The sequence below is a fragment of the Pholcus phalangioides genome, unplaced genomic scaffold (assembly GCF_987345545.1).
Source record: "Pholcus phalangioides strain wild (caught in Gottingen) unplaced genomic scaffold, Ppha-v1.0 ptg000040l_1, whole genome shotgun sequence".
NCBI lineage: Eukaryota > Metazoa > Arthropoda > Arachnida > Araneae > Pholcidae > Pholcus > Pholcus phalangioides.
The window spans coordinates 3,474,179-3,492,378 of record NW_028301626.1 but is presented as its reverse complement, the minus strand read 5'-3'; positions in this window follow the sequence as shown (position 1 = coordinate 3,492,378).

Genomic DNA, 18,200 nt, shown 5'->3' with positions numbered 1-18,200 from the left:
CTTCTTTCCTCTCAAAAGGGTATAAAGCATCTAAACAGGACCCTTTCAGTCGAGAGTCCGCATTTATTACTATTTGGGTTCAATTTTGGAACCCCTTTTTTTTCCCGCTTTTTCTTTTCTCCCGCTTCATTCATTTGTAGTAATTCCTCCGGAATAGCATTGGGTGGATAACTCTCTCTGGGTTCCTATTATTTCCAATGTTCGCGTGTACCCTTCGCCCATTCAGGTTTATGTCACTTATTCCCATCAGTTGCTGACCCAGTGGCTATTGTCAGTACGGACTTGATCAGAAAATATTTTCGTCAGGCAACTAGTAATTAAAGCGGTGTTTCTCTCTTTTCGGAGTTGTGTGAAGAAGTCACCAAAGTTTTGCTGAAAAATTTATCAGTTAAAACAAAGTTTAGCAATTAAAGTGGTCTTTCTGTTTCTTTTGAGATTTGTAAAATAATCAACAAAATTTACAGTTCGCTGAAAATCTCAAGCAATGTCGGGTAATTAGAGCGATATCCCCCCTTTTTTAATCATGTTGAAAACCACCACAATTTACAATGAATGAAGTTTGAAAATCGTGGTTGAATCTCAAATCTAGGAATTATGGCGGTCTTGTTTGGATTTAGGGATTGTAATCACCAAAATCTACATAGTTTGATGAAAAATCCGGATTGAAGCTCGAAACCAGCAGATAAAGTGGTTTTACTGTTTTCTCACATTGTAAAATAGTAATCAAAATCTACAGTTTGATGGAAGAATCCAGAGTGAAGATGGGAACTAGCAGTTAAATGCGGGTTTTCGGTTTTTTTGCGATTGTAAAATAGTTATCAAAATCTACAAATCGATGGAAAATTCCGGTCGGAAGCTGAAAACTAGCAGATAAAGCGGTTTTATTGTTTTCTCACATTGCAAAATAATAATCAAAATCTACAGTTTTGAAGGAAAAATCCGATTTGAAGCTCGAAACTAGTAGTTAAAGCGGTTTTTCTGTTTTTTTTTTCAAAATCTATGGTTTGATGAGAAATCGAGTTTTAAGATTGAAATCAGAAGTTCGTGCGATCTTTTAGTTTTTCTTGGGATTGTAAAATAGTCACCATCATTTTTTCCGAAATTTATGTTGGAGCTCAAAATCTTACAGTTGAAACTGTCTTTTTCTGCTTTTTCAGTATCTTTAAATACTCATTAAAATTTACAGTTTGCTGTGAAAGTTTAAGCACTGCTTTACTGTTTGATAAGAGAGAGGCTTCATCATTATTTTAAAAGACACCAAAACTTACCGGTTACTGAAAAATCGAAGCTTAAAACTCGGAATCAGAGCGATCTTCCTGCTTTTTTTGGGATTGCAAAACAGATTCCAAAAATTCAGTTTTCTGAAAAAATCAAACTTGGACCTTCGAATTGGCAGTTGCAGGGGTCTTTTCAGTTTCTTGGGATTGTAAAAAAAAAAACCCCATAATTTACAGTTTGATGAGAAATCGGAATTTAAACTCAAAACGTGTAATATTGAGGATCTTTCTGTTTTTTTTTTTTTGTTAGATTGGATTGTTAGATATTCATTTAAATTTACAGTTTTAAAATTACAAGTTGTTGATCACCGTCTGGGTAAGCAACTGGTAATTAAAGCTCGTTAACCAATTCGATAAGATAAATGGCTATTACGATATGGTGCCTCTCTCTCGTTTTTTTTTCCTCACTCGTGTAATTTGTCATCAACATTCACAATTTCCTGCAAAATTCAAGTGTCAAGACTACCTTTCCAGGCAACTAATAAGTACCAGTGATCCTGTTTTCTTTTATAAACATGGCAGCCCAACTGCAAAGTCACTAAAATTTACAGTTTGCTGGAAGGAGCAAGTTGATGCGCGAAACTTCCAGTTGCAACGGCATTTTCCTGTGTGTTTATGATTTTAAAATAGTCATCAAAAATTCAAGAAAAGTTCTGAAAAAATTCAAGTTCGAACACTGTCTGGTCAGACTATCAAAGCGATGTACAACTTTCTTTAGTTTTACGTTGAGTCACAAAAATTTGCAGTTAACAGAAAAATTGAAATTGAAGCGTGAAATGCGCAGTTAGAGTGGTATCGTTCAATTCTTCAGAATAATGAAAACCATAAATTAACAGTTTACGGAACCACAGAGTACAATTAGGCACCCACAAATCATAATAGCCAGTATTTTCCTATTTTCCAAGTGGAAAAGCCACCAAACCTTACAAATTGCTGAAAAATCCCAGTCGGAACACAGTCCGAGCAAGCAACCCGTTAATTACAGTGACATCTCTCTATGCTGTTTTAGCTGCGTGAAATATCATCAAAATTAACCATTAGCTGAAAAATCCTAATCGCAATCATTCTTATATCGTATTAGCAATTAGTTGGTTTATAAGTGTTATTTTAATAAAAATATGCCAATCAATCATCATGTCAAAGAAATCTTTAGATATATAAGCCGATGAAATTGCCTTTTGCGAGTTTTTTTTTGTTTTTTGTTTTTTCCGGGAAACAGTGAGACGAAAAAAAAAAAAAAGCAAAAAAAAGCAGTCCGTTCATTAGGTGAAGGGAGCATGTCCAGGACCTACTATTAATCGTTGCAGTCGCAGTTATTTATGACGTTCCGGCTGTCCCATTATCTGGTGGATATAACGTTGAAAAAGAGAGAGGGAGAGAGGGATGGAGTGTCATTGGTCTATATACACGACGACACGCAGTCCCTCAGAAAATCGTAGAAAATTATCTATTTTCCTCAAACGTGGATTTCATTTGCCATCGAGACGGTCATGGAGACATTTTACGCATTAGCTTTTCCGTGAAAACTAATTAATTAGCTTATATACAATGCAGCATTTATAGTTATGTTTCTCGTTCTGATCAAAGCACCAGGACCGTTGTAATTTCCTGTCGGAGATTTTAAAAAAATTGGTCAAGTTTTCTGATCTATCCAATCATCAACAGACGATTAGGCAAGGAGCCCAGCACTTACAGGTTAACACAATGCTTCTCAAACTATTTCGGCTCATGACTTCCCCCAACCCTGTGAACAATACTTTCTTCTTGGGGCCAGTGTCTCATCCATGGCCCACTTATTGAAATGAATTTGATCAAAACTTACTTTATAACGAACAAAAATTTTATAAATAAGATCGATCTCTGGAACCCTGGGCTAGGCATGGATCCAGAAGTGATGATCCCTCCCAAGAGCCGAATCATATGGGAAAAGAATGGGTCTGTGTAAAATACGGGACGATCCAACGAGTCTACACGATAAATCGAACCTCCCGACACGTCAACCTGAGTCCGCGCCTACCCTGGCGTTCAGTGAGCTTTCTTCTCATGAAGGTTTTATGCATGACCTTCTTAACAACATGAGCCCTCAAGAAAAGTGATGCACTGTACTTAGCTGGAAGTAACAGCTTACATATTTACATACATGCGATTTGAAAATCATAGTACTAAATCTCATAGTGAAAGCCCCCTTATAGGCACGAGGCCCTGGGTCATGCCCACATAGGTTAAGACGGTGCTGGTTCCATTAACAGCTCTGCTAGATTTTGAAAGAGAGTAGTCATATCCCCCCCCCCTCACACCATTTACCTGAAGACTTCATTTCTTCACAGCTTTCCGTGGGCCCCCCTTCACCACTCGTCGCGGCTCCCCTTTCATCTGATTTTTTTCGACCGCGGCCGCCTTAGAACCGCAAGGGGGGGGGGCCCAGGTTGAGAACTACTGCGTTAACATGCATCGGAGACAATTAAGGCTGAACAAAATCACCTCGACTGAGTGAACAAGACAAAAGCAATATAAGAAATGGGCAGTACTCGTAGTAGCCATTTCATTTTTTTCCCCCCATTCATTTATTTATCGTCTCTGAAGAAAAGTTCATTTTTGGACTTTTCCAAGGAGAGATTTTGTTGGGTGTAAGGGAGGTATGGAATCGACCCTCACTCTCTCACTACTACTACTAATACTATAGCCATACCATACCCAACCCCACAACACAGCCCTCTCTCTCTCTCTCTCTCCATCTTGTGTGCCATTCTCCGTTATTAATGAAATGGTTCGTAATCCATCAAAAGATTAGTTCGCTGAGGCGCATAGATCGTTAGCAGCACCTTAACGTTAGTAGAAAAGGCGTCGTTTCGGGAAACGTGGTGGAGAGATGGACATACATAGACAGAGAGAGAGAGAGAGAGAGAGTTGGAGGGAGAGGTTTGTGCACAAGAAAAATAAGACGAGGAGGAGGAGGAGGATATAGTCCAAGGAAAAAGTGCAGCTTCTTCTTGAGTGAAAGCACTTTACGAGCATTAGACATCTTAAAGGTCCTTCGTAGCTAACGCCACCAAGTTTCAGGAGTGAGTTCCACCAAGGGTGGAGTGGTATAGAACGGGAACCCACACACTCTCTCTCTCTCCTTGATGCCTCCAACTTTAGTTTGGTTCGTTCTTGCTTACTCTTGCCACTTCTTGCCATTTCTCACTTATAGCTAGAACTTCAAAAACACTTTGATTGAACCTTTAATTCGATTCCTTGAAAATCACGGGAAATATTTTCCGATTTCAAACATTCTCTCTCTCTCTCTCTCTCTCTCTCTCTCTCTCCCTATTGAAAAATGTCATTGCTGCGTCGTTAAGGCATCGCAAATTCGAAAGTGCGGCTAAACTTTTGGAGTATCTTCTCATGGGGGGAAAAAATCTAATTTCCTCTAACATCTGATGAACGGAGGAAAAAAAAAATTTCTTTTGAAATCTGCACATTTTTAGGTAATTGATCGAATTAAGAAACTCAAAACTAGCAGTTGGAACGTTCTTTTCTGATTTTTCTTTTTGGAGTGGGGGGGGGGGGGCGCATTGTGAAATATTCACCAAAATCTCCAGTTTCATAAAAAAAAATCGGAAGTTGAATCTCAAAACTAGGAATTAGATCGGCCTTTTTTTGGGGTTGCAAAATAGTCACCGAAATTTAATTTTGTGAAAATCTCAAGCCCCGTCTGGTAATTAGAGAGATATCAGTTCTTTAATCATATGTTAGAAGTCAATCTACAGTTTACTGAAAAAATTTGGGTTGAAGCAGCGTTTCTGGAAGATTTAAGCTTTACCTGGTATCCCTAGTGTGACGAAAAAATCGGGGTTGAAGCTCGGAACTTGGTATTTAGAGAAACTTTGGTGTTCTGTGGGGATTAAAACAGTTACCAAAATGTTCACTGTAGTTTTGGGTATATTCAACTTTTCTAGTAAGTTTTCTCAAAATCTCAAATATGTCTGGTAATTAGCACGGTATTTCCTTTTTTCCGATTTTTAGATAATCGATAGGATCAAGAAATAACGTACATTATGTTGGTTCGAAGAAGACGAAATACAGATATGATATTTGCAGAAATATCAAATTATTTATCATGGAAGCCCCTGCAATCTATTCCACGTTCGTTCTCCTCTTACACATATTATATGTATGTTGCTTTCCCCCTAAAGCAATCACCTCTCTTTCTGGATACTCTCTAGAATTCCCCAATCTTGTTCCCTTCTTTTAGGACGTTGTATATCTTTGATGGAAATTGGGGATTATCCTCATATTTATTTTACCTTCCTTATAACGTCCGTGGGTCTCAGTTAACATTGAATTTCCTCGATTGAGTCTCTTTGTTCGTTTGGTCTAAGTCAGTTATTAGGGTTCATTCTCAAGTATTACGTCAGCATCGATGGAGGGGGGGGGGGGGCTCGGATTTACTGACTTTTGATGACAGGGGAGGATTAATGATGCTTACGTCATTAACCACCTTTTACAGAATATGAAATATTCTTAATGACACCTGTACTGGGTGTCCCAAAAACGAGAAAACCTTCCGTTAGTGTCTGTGGGCTCCCTGAACTAACATTCCCCCTATTGATAAGTCTTCTATAAAGTCACTTTGGCGGTTTCTAAATGTTCCGTGGATCATTCAAGCTATCTGGAAATGTTCCCGGGCTGCTTAAAGGATCTAGAAATATGTCGCGAGCAGCTATAGGGCTATGGAAGTGTGCCGCGGAACGCTTAAGCAATACGGGAATGTGCCGTGGGTAACTTGAGTGATGTAGAACGGCATTGCGGGCTGCTTAATTGCTCTAAAACTGCGCCATGTGTCACTTAATAAATCCCTAAATGTGATATGGACCGCTTAAGTGCTCTGGAACTGTGCCACGGCTACTCGAATGATCTGTTAATGTGCCGTGGGTATACTTGAGTGGTCTGAAAATGTATCACGGGGCCACTTAAATGCACTGGAATTGTGCCACGGGTCACTTAGTTCCACTTAGTTTACTTCCACAAAATTATGTTTGAGATGCCGGGCCACATCAGATAACCCTGATAGTCACATTTCGCCCACGTGAAATTGGGTGGGTCGCAATGAGCAGCTTAAAGAGAAATTTGATTTCTTAGCCTTCAAATGGCATTGGAGTCAACTGTAAATTTTTGATCGTCTGGAGGGGGGGGGGGGGGGGTAGAGCTTACGAAATTTTGCTGACGGGGGGGGGGTCAAAAGTGGCTAAAAATCTGGTGACGTAATACTTGAATGGCCCCTTAGATCTGTGAACAGATTTCAACATTTTGGTCCAAGTCTCCATTTGGATATTTTTGATAGTCTAATGGCTTTTATGAACGCTTTAAAAGATGTCTACTTGAAAAAAAGTGGAAAAATGACCTTCCCAGCCTTTAGTTCACAATTAAAAGTCAAATTTTACTTCTGCTAATTTTAAAGATTTCAGATTTTGATAATTTAAAAAAAAAATTGTCATAGTTCTTTAACTTTGATGATTTTTTAAATTATATTTTACGAAACTGATTTTTTTTTTAAATTTCTCAGCCGAATTTTCGAAATTTTATTTTGTACCTTTTTATTTATTAAATTTCAATTTCTATGAAAAATTTTCAATTGTAAATTTCAAAATCCAAAAAAAATGTCGGTAATGACATCAATTGGTGAATTCCTAAAGAACCAACACATTTGATGTTTTAATGCCGAGTGAAATATAAATATATGCAGAGTGCGTATAATTTTTTTCAGAAATACAAAAACCACTGAAATGCAGAATTATTTTGATGAATTTCAGTAATTTGAGTGCAAAAAAAATGCGGTAAATTTTCGAAATTGCAAATAAGATTTTTCCCAGAAATCTTCGAAAAACTTGGAAAAAAAAAAAGTTCAAATTTTCGATAGTTCAAATATTCCAGCAAAAATATCACTTCATTTAAAAGTAATTTAAATCGTTGGATTTAATTTCTGTTTTAAATTTGATCAAAAATTGAATTTTTAGAAATTTTGTTTGGATGAATTTCGATTCAAAAATAGTTGAAGGCGTATTTCAAAAACCTTATGAATCTCATTATATTTCTAAATACAGAATTTTTCAGCCGATACAAAAAATTTCAGAAATTCAAGTAAAGTCTTAATTCCAAAAAATTCACGTATTTCAATATTAAAATCTCCCATAAAAAATTTCTATTCCGAAATCTCTCCTCGACCTAACAATTAATTTCCCGCACATTAACCATACGAATAATTTTTCCACGATTATTTCACAGATAATAATTTCAACTTTTCTATTCAAATACTAAAAATTTAAGATATTTTAAAATTATAATTTCATTTCTTAATCTGAATCCAAAATAAAATCTCATAGCAATTAGTGTTTCATCCCGCTCCAATTTTTTTTTCTTCAACAATACATATATATTTTCCTCCACATCTGGCAACACACGAAACTAACTATTCCGTATCCGGGGAAGAAAAGCTAATACCGACTATTTTTTTTTTTTGCCTTGACTGTACACACCTTCTCCCTTCGGATTCTATACTTACGTACTCTAACCCTCCCAATAGGTACAGGAGCATGCGCAGATGTTAAACCAATAATGCATTTCAATCATTTGAGTGGAGCAGCAACAGCAAAGGCAAAGGCATTGGTGTCGGTGGTAGTAGTAGTAGTAGTCATCGTGAGGCGGGAATATGTGTGTTGCCTCTCTCTCTCTCTCTCTTTTCCAGAAAAATGACGTTTTTTCTCTTATTTTGTTTTCATTTATTTATTTTATTCATTTTTTCTCTCTCTCTCTCTCTCTCTCGGTTTCCTTGGCAACACTGGGTGCTCTGCTCTTCGTCCTGAAGACATTACGATGACCAGACAGAACCAATAAATGAAAGGCAGTCGGGCGGGGGGGGGGGGGGCTAAAAGAAATAATAGTAATATAGAGCAAAAAAAAAAAAATGTGTATACATGTAAGTCTTATCCATATGTTACACTAAGACGATTGGGAGGAGACTTTTCTTGTCCATTTGTTGTTTTTTTGTGTTTTTTCATTTGCCTTTGTTTTCTTTGGTGCTTGTTGGATATTACATGCTGATTTCATTCGTTGGAATTTGAAAAAAAAATCACGTTGATTGATTTACTTGAATCACCTTCGATTCGTTTTAAAATTTCTATAAAAAAAATTTGAGAGCGCGATCATCTAGAGATATTTTCATTGGCATAATTGTGACCGATGCAGTATTCTTATATTCGTATCGGACAACAATGGATTATAAAAAAAGGACTTTTTTTTTAATTAAGTATTAGAGGTTGTTAGAAATATGTTTGTGGCGACAATGGCTTTTGAATCGATATTCGAGTTGAGTATTATTGGTGATGGGGATTTTAAAAAGAATTTCTTTGTTGTCTGTAATGATTCAAATAATAATTCAGCATTGTATTGGTGTTGGAGATTTGGAAGTTTGATTTTACAGGGACTTCTTTGTTGACAGTGAAGATTTAAACAATACCTCAGCATTCTATTATTGGTGTTAGAGACATAATAATCTGATTTTTTTATTTTATTTCACAAATACAATTACATAATTCACAAATACGAACACATACACAGATCAAAACATATATCACACAAATATAAAATATAATACACAAAACGCAAGAATATACACAAATATACAATCGCATACACAAATTCAAACATGTTGCACAATACAAACATATAATACTCAAATACCAATATAACAAACACTTTGTAGACTCAAGGGACTGAAAAGTCCTTCCATCACGCCTATAGGAATTTAGTATATTGAATTTTTAGCAACAACGAATTCTTTCTTGATGGTAAAGTTTCAAACAATATACTTAGCATCATGTTATTTGCGTTAGAGACTTGACAGCTGCAACCAATGGGAATTCTTTGTTGACAGTAAAGATTCAAACAATACTGTATAATTGAAATTAACTTCTTAAGGGATATTAAAGGTTCAAACAATACTCAATCTAACCCTCTTTCAAACAATACCTTATTTTGTGTTTTATTGTGTGGCACTAAAGATTTGAACAACATTTTAGCACGGTGTTGTTCAACTAGACAAAAACTCTTCGGTAACAATCGCTTTTTTCTCGTATTTTATTTGTCGACACTAAAGAGTTCAAAAAATGCTCCAGCACTGTATTTTTTTGTGTTGACTAAAATCTGTTCAGTTACAGTACCTGTTTCAATCGTTTTCTTTGATGAAATTAAAAATGCAAACAACCCTATATTTATTTGATTTTTAACAAACAATAATCGTTTAAGTAACAATACTTTCACTAATTTTCTAAGTTGATGACTATAAATATTCAAACAATTTTCTAGCACTCTTTGAGTGACAAAAATCTCTTCACGCATAAACAATAGTTTTTCATGAAAATATAGGCAAAGTTTGCCCAATATTATTAAGAAGTCACCAAAAAATAAGGCAAATGCACGAAAAATACAACTCCTCGTAATACAATTCCATGTAGGAGTTTTATTTTTTGTATATTTGTTATTAATTTTTTTTATAGTTGGTGACTTCTTTTCATAGCTTTTCAGTACCTACACTTTACCTAGACACTAATCTTGACTACTAGAGCAATAATACCATATTGCTCTAGTTAACGGAAAAATCAATCACAGTAACAATAGATTACCACTAAATAATCACATGTATCTTTCAGGAAGTATTCCATTCTTGCTCCAAAAAATATTTTAATGCACATTCCAAGTTTTACATTCATGTTTCATGTATGCACCAATATTTGAGTCTGATTACACCAATTTACATCTCTATATTTTTACATAGTTTAGTGACAGATATTATTTCGAAATTTATATCAATGATTTAGTTTTTTTTATGATATTCACATATAAATTTACATTATTCTCATCAGAAACGTTAGCTTATTAATTAAGAGAAGTTATTTTATTTATCTGTTTAATGTGTGCATCTATCTATTTAGCATAAATATTGTTACGTTATTTAGCGGTCAGTTATCGATAGAAGATAGCAATTTACAAGTGAAATGATGAAAAAAAATGAATGTAATTATTTAAATTTCATTAGAAATTTATCATGGTTGTGTGAATATTTTCAATCCTGAAAGCTCCAAGATGCAATTATATCTAGTTATCATCGTAATTTTTTCAGAAACGATTGTGATCGGCCCAGAACATTGCATTATTTTTTCTATTATATCACGTAATTATTAATCACAGAAAAAAAAACAATACCATAGTTTTTTCAAAGACCATAACTTTTTATTTATTAACGGCCGCATTTTCCAAACATTGGTCATCGAAATGCCCATTCGGACACCCCCTCAAACCCCCCGCCTCCCCCTAAATAAAATCCCAATGTGCAATTCCTCCCGTATCCCGTTAGCTTACGTGCGCGCACCATTTTTTAATTTATTAAATGTGTATATCGATGTGGGTTTTTTGCAGCTGTAAAAAGAAAAAAAGAAGAAAAAAAATTGAAATAATCTATATTTTCCGTTGATTTTATTTGGACTCCATCATATGAAAAAAAAAAAAAATTTGGATAATACATAATTAATTAATTTTGAATCAGCCGTTATTGAACGTAAATAAGCTTTGAAGCACTCCTGTTCTTATGTGCATGTGTAGTGGCCTGTATTTTCTAAATACTGTCCCGTTAAATGTAGATCATGTGCAAAAAAAAATGTGTGAAAAAATGATATATATAAATGATAAAAAAAAGAAAAAAACTCAGGGTTCCGTTGTGTTGTGTAAGTAAAAAAAAAAAAATAGAGAAGTGATCTTATACTTGTATATTGTGAGCCCGGGATTTAATTTCGCCAACTCTGATTGGATGGACGATTTGAGTATCTCGTAACAGCTCTTCCGTCAAAATATATACTAATTACCCACAGTAATGGTTAATTGATCGATTAATAAATATCCAAATTATATAGTGGAAACTACACGAAAATTCGACTTCCCTGTGAGATTATCAATAGTCATATCCGATCCGGGTCGGCACGTAACTCCGGGCGGAATCGAATCATATTCTTTTTGGTTTTTGTTTGTTTTTGTTTTTTTTTGGTTTCTTTTTTTTTTTTGGAAGAGGGCGGCCGCCGAATAGAGGTGGGGCAATACCCAAAAAGATGTGATATAACTTGAACCCCTTTGCCCCATTTTTTTCTATATCGGTTGGTTTCGAAATGTATTTGTCCTCTCGAGGAATAAAAAAAAAAAAATTTAATATGATATATATATTAAAAGAGAAAAAAGATGATGATGATGATGATGTTTCACCTTTTTCAATTCATTTTTTTAAAAATGTCGCAGTAAATTTAACAAAAAAAAAAAAAAAAATGGTTTCGCTAGATGATGATGATGATGATGATAAAAAAAAATGGCGCTCACACTGGTTCGGCGGCGCACATCTTCGCCACATTTGAGGAACAGCTTTCCTTTACGGTTCCTACGGGTGATAGTGGCGAGATGTGGCGCACGTCCTGCAGTTTGTAGGGCGCATGATACAAAAAAAAAAAGGTTTTTATTCTGTGTTGTCTTTATACTCATCATGTCCTTATATATATACGACATATTCTATATATATATACATACATAATATATATACATATAGACGACGTGGAGAATGGCACATCACCTTCAGAAAACTCGTTTCCATCTGTTTTGATTTAATTTAATTCCTTAATTTACGGGTATACCACGATCACCATTTTGTCTCCATCTAGTAATTTTTCCAGCACAAAATTATTGCATGTACCTCGTCCAGATAGATTAACCCCTTAAAGGGTGACGTGACCATTTCGGCGGTAGGAAAGGATCGCCAAAATGGCGATGATAAGATGAAAGAGACGCCATCAGTTAAAAGTTTGAAGGAGGATTTCGCTACATTTTTGAGCTCTCTGTGAATGATTGCCTAGCTGGAATTGTTGAGATGAGTATAATGATATCATTGTTGATGATCTTATTGTTATCACAACAGTGTGTAAAAGTGGATTTTTGCTGGAAGTAACAAAAAAGAAAATTTCTCAGCAACCTTAATAAGGAATCACGTCCTGATCTGAGAGTGAGAGAGAGTTCCTTTCTTCCTATATAAATACAAGATGAGCTTTTTCGTTGAGTTTCTTTCTTATGGTTTTTGTCTCAGTTTTCTTTTTTCTTAATGTCTGTCTAAGTCTTCCTTCCTTCCTTCTTTAAGAAGACTAAGCTGGGGACAGTAATGGTGATCCTGGAACCTCCACAGGAAAAATAGGGGAAAAAAAAAACCCAGTAAATAAACAAGACAAGTTCTCTAGCTTCGGTTGTGTCAAGAGTGTTATTATGGTTGCATAGGTCCTATCAATAATAATAATCTCATAACTATTAATTTTAGTACCATGAAAATAAATTTTGAATTACTATCGATCTGCCGAATACAATTATATCCATTTCTATCATCCCTGTAATATTTATACTATCGTTTTATTTGTCGTATTTATGGACAGATATCGATGTATTTATGATTATTTATTGAATTTATACTTGTAATTTCGTGTTCGGCAGATTGGTGTTTTTCAAAATAGCATTATAATTTATTAATACATGATGTTTCTTCCTCGGTAAACGGTAATACTGCACATTTTCCATAAAATAGAGCAAATACGTAACTATTGTCCTAAATCAATGATAATACGATTGAGGAGTGGTTGGAAATAATTTTTTTGGCGTGGCGTTCCTCAAAATTCTGCCAAATGCTGACCTGTACCATTCATGTAAATACTGTACAAAGTTTGGCGTCTGTTTTGTTTCCCGTCGTGTTCTTCCCTGCCTATAATACTGTAAATTGTTGTTTAAGGAGCCGACGGGAAGCATTTACGGTACGGTAAGTATTTGGCGAGAATTTTAGTGGATCTCGTTTTAATATATCATTATCTATATCATGCATAACAATCATCGATGAAAAAAAAAACTTAAAAAAATATTATTTTTTAATTATTTATGATATTATTTATGATTTTGATTCAATTTAAAACAGTTTTTTTTGGCTGTAAAGGATGCTTATAGAGTGGTACTGCCAGACCAAAAATTGCTCAAAAAAAAAACTATAAGAAGTATTTATTATTTTTTATTTCATTTCTCTTGTCATTAACGGTGATATACGTAATCGATATTTGCGTTAACAGAAATCCAATCAAGGTAATGTATGAACATTTGCATATTATACACCGTCCACATGCGAAATATTCCATTCCATACGAAAGGAGTTATTTTTATAAAGCGCAAAATCAAAACACTGGAGTGAAATATTTTGCACACAGGTCATAATATGCTTTTCGTTAACTCGTTTTAATCGTTATTTTTTAGTTTTTTTCAGTTTTTCCGCTCCTCAAATTTTTTCAACTGCTCCTCATACAACCAACGTCTTTTCAAGTTTTTCTCCTAAATTTTTTATAAATTTTTTAAACATAAACACTTACTTCTCTGCTCATAATATTTATGCTACCACATGTAATGTATGCGAATCACTGACCATATACTTTCAGTTATTTAAGGTCTATCATTGTCTTTCAAAAACGAATTTGGGGATTGGAATCAAAATTCTGAAGCAGTTGATTCATTAAAATTAAGTTTGAATCTAAATTCTTTGTTTAATGAAATGTAATAGAATTAAAATTTATAAACAACTGAGCAACATTAGAGCTAAAGTAATTTTTTTAAATTTTTCCAAAGTTCTAAGTTTATAATAACCAAATTTGAAACGGTAAAATAATATTGAAGAGTTTAAAATTAATTAGAACTGAGAAACTTGCAAAAAATAAACTTGAAAACGTTGAGAATGATGTTTATAATCAATTTAAAATCAGAGTATTGGAGAAAATTTAAAATCTAAATTTAAAGAAAAAATTCATTAATTGTAAATAAGAATCAAGTATTCAAAAGAAATAAAATAAGATATTCGAAATTGGAATTCAATTATCACTTGCAATTATTAATTAGCACCAACTGAAATTAATTTTTAGCACCAATTGAAATTAAGTTTTAGCACCATTTGAAATTAAGTTTTAGCACCATTTGAAATTAAGTTTTAGCACCATTTGAAATTATTAATTAGCACCAATTGAAATTAATTTTTAGCACCATTTGAAATTAAGTTTTAGCACCATTTGAAATTAAGTTTTAGCACCATTTGAAATTAAGTTTTAGCACCATTTGAAATTATTTATTAGCACCAATGGAAATATTGAAGAAGAATCAGAAACAAAATTTAAAACAACTGCGCGAATAATATACTAATATGCAATATAAATTTTAACAGTTAAAAATTTAGGAAATTTCCTTTCTCAATACTCCTAAAAAAATTCATAATTTCGCTTTCAAGAATAGTATATATCGATAATTTACATCGGAATTAGTACGAAAATGAGAAAAAAATGAGAAAAGTCTTCGCATTGTTAAAAAAAAAGAAAACAAAACAAAGGCAGAAAGAATAGTGTTTTCTCATGTAATTACCTTTTGTTAATTAGAGTACCCTCTCAAAAAAATAAAAACACACGAGAAGTAGAAAAACAAATTTTTGCATCTCAAGGAAAATTGAATATCGGTTAAATAATTATTACACCGAAAGCAATAATAAAACGGGAGAAAAATGCAAAAAAAAAAAAAAAAAAAATTGGCAAGAAATTGCGAAAACTTATCCGGTTCTAGCGATGAAATAAATATCTTTTATGAATGATTAAAAAGTTTTTGACCAAATATTTCTTTATTTTTTTCTCCCTCCTTAATTTTTTTTTTTGTTCCTTGTTGCAATCTGAATCGAATGTTGAAATCGAGGCAAGTCCGCAGTAATTAAAACTAATCACAACACTAATCAACAAAATGGCGTCGGTATCTAAGGGGAACATTTCCGCGTCTCTTCGGCATTAATTATGTTTCCCTGATTGATTTAGACTCTTGCGGCGTTTTTAATTACAAAAGCTTACTAATGAACTCTTAAATTCTTCTTCTTCTTGTTTTTTTGGCTCCTATAATATAAAAGGAAAAACGATGTCGTCATCGTCGGAGCGTACGTAAATCTCGCAGAGACGAACGACATCTTCGCATATTGAATTAAAAAATGAATAAATAAAATAATGAAATATGCGCTCTTAAATTAACAGGAGAATGAATGAAGCACCGAAAAATAATAAAAGCAAAAGAAAAAGAAAAAATTACGAGAATTAATTTTCTTTTCCGCGTAAATTTATTATTATTTATTTTTTCTTATCGTATATCGCATGTGTATTGTATGTTCCGACTCGCGTAGCTTGTATTGTTTTTTCGTGGTTTACAACATATTTATCTCGGCTAATAAATTAAAGAATTAGGGAATTATTGTATTTAAAGTACTTCTTTGTCTCTTCTCAGTACGATACCAGAAAGAAAAAAAAAGATAATGAGTTTTTAATCAGCTAAAGGTGTAATTATCTAACTGAGAGAGAAGAGATGGGCTAGAGAGATGGTAGTTATTATTAATAATTGTTTTTTTTTTTTTGTTATGTTATATTGTATATTTTTCTCCCTTGTTTTTAATTATATGGAAACTTAGTTTCTTCACTAGTGGTTTTGATTATGGCTTTAGACATGTTGTCAACGAGAGTTTCTTATTTATTTTATTTTTTTCATTAAAAAAAATTTAATAATAAATAATAACCGAAAAAAATTATTTTCACAATAATTTCTTATCTGACTGCCTTTTACTTTATTAGTAAAATGCTCATTTGTTGATTAATTTTTTTTTTCCAGAAGAGATATACTCGAAATGTTGAAAAAAAAATTATGTATTTAATATAATTTCTAAATTGATTCTAATGGAGAAGAAAAATGAAGTGGAAATTAATCAATAAAGTTAGAAAAAAAGAAATTGATAATTAATAATAATTTAATGGGAGAAACTCCGAAGGAAATACGTGTACATTTGGGGTAATTCTTTTCCCACCGAAATTACGTGCGGCAAAATTTGTTTAATTTTTTTTCTCTTAAAGACGGATAGGATTATAATTAAAAAAATTGATTAATTATAATGCAAAAAATAGGAAACCAATAACAACAATTAAATAATAAGCTATATTGTGATTAGTTAATAAGTTTCTTTTTCTTAAGGATAAAATAAGGAAAAAAAATAAATATGTATCTATGAAATTTAATCGACTCATTATTGAATTAATTGGCTTTCGCTTTGGTTTCACGATAGATGGCGTTTGAACAAGCAGAGAAGTAAGTTTTTAATTTTATGGATTTTTTTTTTTTTGTAATTTTTTTTAATTAATAAATACAAAAGACTTCCTCAGCGTGCGCCTTCGGACTGAGCCTTAAGGAATGTGGAACCTCCTACCTTTAAACTGTAAATAATATTATAACTGCACGTAGAGGCAGCAGAAGTGCCAAGGTATCGGAGGTAACACGAGAGTGTGTATTTTCTAAAATTCGCTGGAGAACTTGTTTTTGAAAAAAAAATACAAAACAAATTACACACAATTTTGCTGACGTCGTCATTAATTTTCCTGTATCAAATAAACAATAAAAAATTAAAAAAAAAAATTAACTAAAATGGTTTCAGTGACAATTTTTTTTTTCAGTCAATAACCAAGCTCATGAAAAATCTCATATATTTTCATTTATATTCCAGTTTCTTTCATATAATGATATTACAGTAATATCATATTTCTTTATACTAATTTATATTTCTCTTTCTTGTTCTTTCATTCCTGTTTGAAAACACAATTTTGTTTTTTCAAACGATTTACAAACATTCGGATTGAAAGTTCCTATGTATTATAATATATATGAAAAAAAATAAATAAATAAAATTATTTGTGTGAATTTAGTAATTTTTTTTCCATGTGTAAATTGTATTTTTTCAATTTTTTTTTGTGTTTTCGAATAATATTTTTTTTATGATTATTGTCGTTTGATTTGCAGTTTTTATGGTACAATAAGTGTTTTTAATACTGATATTACGTTCAATATATATATATATAAATATATATATATAAGTTATATTGATGAATGATGATGATGATAAAAAAAAAAGTATGCGTTGTGTTTTTGCAATTGAGATTTTTGTGGTTCCTTGAATACTGGAAAAAAATAAATAAATTTAGATATGTCTTAGTGAAGCCTATGAAGTAAGCATTAAAAACAAAAAAAAAATATTTCATACGATAATGTGTCCAGGCCTAAGTCGCCCACTGTATCTGTCGTGTCGTTCATCCCTGTGTTTTACCCAATAAAAAAAAGTGTGTAAAAAATATATTCATTGTGTCTGGTATCATTATTCATCGAACTGTATTCATTTATTACTTATTAGTAGAACTCGGATTATATGCACTAAAAAAGTGGCAAAATATGCATTTAAAAATGCTAAAATATGCATTTGAAAATGCTAAAATATGCATTTGAAAATGCTAAAATATGATTTGAAAATGCTAAAATATGAATTTAAAAATGCTAAAATATGCATTTGAAAATGCTAAAATATGCACTTAAAAATGCAAATATATGCACTTAAAAAGGCAAATATATGCACTTAAAATACTAAAATGCTATTTCACTCAAGCACTTAAAATGTCAAAATAGCATTAAACACTCCAGAATATGCACTAAAAATCTTGAAAGTCCAAAATACCAAAAGCAAATGTACAAAAAATGAGAAAATATGCATTAAAAAATTACCATGCAAGAAAAAACAGACGTGATTTTAAAATGCATCTTTTCTATTTCTTCGAGCAAATGTATTTCATTTACGAAAAAATAACCCCTCGTATATATATATATATATATATATATATATACCGCATATGCAAATAACCTCTACATATTTTTTATTCAGGCATTTTTTAATTTCTAGAAATTAAAAAATGTCTGATTTCAATTTTGAAATTATTTTTTTCACTTAAT